The sequence below is a fragment of the Pinus tabuliformis genome, chromosome 8 (assembly GCF_031772625.1).
Source record: "Pinus tabuliformis cultivar Carrire ecotype Pingquan chromosome 8, CPIR1, whole genome shotgun sequence".
In the NCBI taxonomy this organism is placed as follows: domain Eukaryota; kingdom Viridiplantae; phylum Streptophyta; class Pinopsida; order Pinales; family Pinaceae; genus Pinus; species Pinus tabuliformis.
In genome coordinates this window covers 1,510,308,418-1,510,311,051 of record NC_142294.1, presented here as the reverse complement: position 1 = coordinate 1,510,311,051, position 2,634 = coordinate 1,510,308,418, and positions in this window count along the sequence as shown.

Sequence of the window (2,634 nt, the reverse complement as noted above, 5' to 3'; positions counted from 1 at the left end):
GTCTAATTAATTTGTACGATTGTAGATTATATTGATCTATATTTTTGGTATTTCATCGTATTGTGCCCTTTATTATCACACCTACATTGTGCATATTAACACTGAGTAATAATGGTGTAGTTGAGGACACCATTATACTGACCTAAGTTGGAAAAAGTAAAACTTGAAATTGTCTAGTAGGGTTCCATTTCGGATACCTGAATTAGCCTATGAGGACAAGGATTTTGTGGGGTCCAGGATTGCTAAATATTGTTCTATAGTAATTTGGATCATGTGTTTTTAGCTACAACTTTACATTCAATATTATAAGTGTTCCCATTCTAGCGAAGCTATTATTAATGAGAAATAGTTTGAAGTCCAAAAATTCCAAAAAATATCTTGATAAAAGGAATTATAAGTGGCTTACATAATCACCTATAGATATATATGCCTTCAACAAAATGCTTAGGAATTCAATAAAAATTAGACAAAACAAAAAATAGGTTGGCCTCTAATTAAACATTGTTTCTCTAAAACCTTAGGGTTTCAAAAATATCTAGGCGTTTTGTCCATAACCAATTGAAGCTCATATTAAATTGTGTGAATTTTTAATTCGGACTTGCTACCTGGAAATTCATTTTCAAAGTACACTAGCTATGCTATAATTCACATTAAATGATGAATTAAAAATCATATGAAAATTGGAAAATCTATGATCCTCATAAATTTTATAATAACTTGCATAGATACAGTAAACATGCCTTTAACACATGAAAATAGCTTTAAATGTATTCTATTGGAAATATAATTGGTTTGAGTTAATAATAGAAAAAGACCCCAAACAAGCTGAGTATAAATATTTAGGTAAAGATGTCATTTTACTAATAATTGTTAATTCAAATTCAAAGCACTTATATACAGCTTGAGTGGGCCCAATGGTTAAGAGCATGTGTTTCCTCTTAAGAGGTCATAGGTTCAAAAACCATAGGGGGTAGAGTATGTATGCCTTTGTAGACTTAGCAGTCAAATCGCTGCGCGGAGGTGAGTCCCTTGTCCCACAAACAAGGGGTCTCATACACGAATTTGGTGTCTGCTTGGTTGTGACCTTAAAAATAGATATTATTATTATTATTATTATTATATAATATATCCCAAAAAAATATTTGTGCCTTAAACAATGCATGCTAAAAGTATCTTCAATAAACAAAATATGCAATCCTTCCTCCCCTATCAAACAATTAAATTTCACTTAATCTCTCTGATGAATAATCATATACTACTATTAACCCAATAATTCATGTTGGTGCTGTTGCTCGTCCTAGTCCTGGTGGTAGTACTCCAAAGTTGAGGTTCAATGTTTGCATTCGTGTCGTGGGTCGTCGGAGGTTCCGGGCCACCTCCCGTCCACCGCCATGAAGACGTAGCGTTTGTCTCACGAGTGGAGGTCCAATTCTGATGAAGCAAGTCGGGTTCTTTGTCATCCAATTCTTTCAATGCTTCCTCTTTAGCATCTAGTGCCACATTATCTTCTATCTCATCTTCGTACAAAAGACACGTCTTGTTGCAAATTTTGCAGGGCTTACCTGGTTCTCGGTTAGATAAAAAATGATTGCAAAAATGAGAATGGATGCTGTAAGTAAGGGTCTGTGGCAAACATAACACATAGTTGTTCTACACCTAGTGCACGTCAAGCTATTGCATCCATCAATCTTTACTAACTCAGCTTTGCATGTTTTACATTCTCTTACAACGGCCTTTGTCATCCTCTCTTCCACTCTTCTACGATGAGCAGTGTCAGATATCCTTTCATTCTCTTCACACAGTAATGGCAAGTGACTCGGCTCCTTGCACTGGATGCATGAAGACTTCAAACATTCCGGATTTGGACAGTCCATAACTTGTACACACTTGTCCACTTCACATTGGATGCCGCAAAATGGACAATAAACCAAGTTTTCCAGTTTGGCTTCAATTATTGGGAAGAGCCCTGTGAATCTCAGACAAGGGAATTGGCTCTATGCAGCCACCAGTATTCATGCAACGCAGATAGCCTGTTGCTTTATAATTTCCATAAATGATTTCCTCTAACTGTCGCCTTATGCATCCAAAACAAAATTGATGGCCATCTGTGCACTCTACTATATTTTCAGATGGAAACTCATCACAACAACACCCACATTCCATATGTCGTAATTCAGATTCAGATGGTGAACGTCCCGCATTGGAAGAATCGTAAACAACTCTTTTTCCATCAGCAGAATAGGAAACATACTCGGAAGATGATGACGGTAGAGAATAACTCATTTTTAATGATAGAGAATAGGCTATAGAATTGAAGCGGCTGATTCACAGATTTTCTGCAGTTCCCCAGTATTCTCGGTCTACGGTTAGAATAGTCGAAACCGTAAAACTCCGAACCATCAGTTGACATGGACGACATTAGTTACAAAAGAATGATTGTAGTTAAATACGAATCAAGCTACATTGGAATGCACCCACGGCCGACCTGTCGGGTCAAAAGAAGGCCAATTGGCCCAGACATTATCTATCTCCTTTTGCGTTCCTGGTCATATCCATGTGGGGTAAGGGCTCCCAAAAAGGGTCTTTTGGATAGCTAGCTGGCTTTCAAAATAAGTTTCTACACACTTTTTTTTT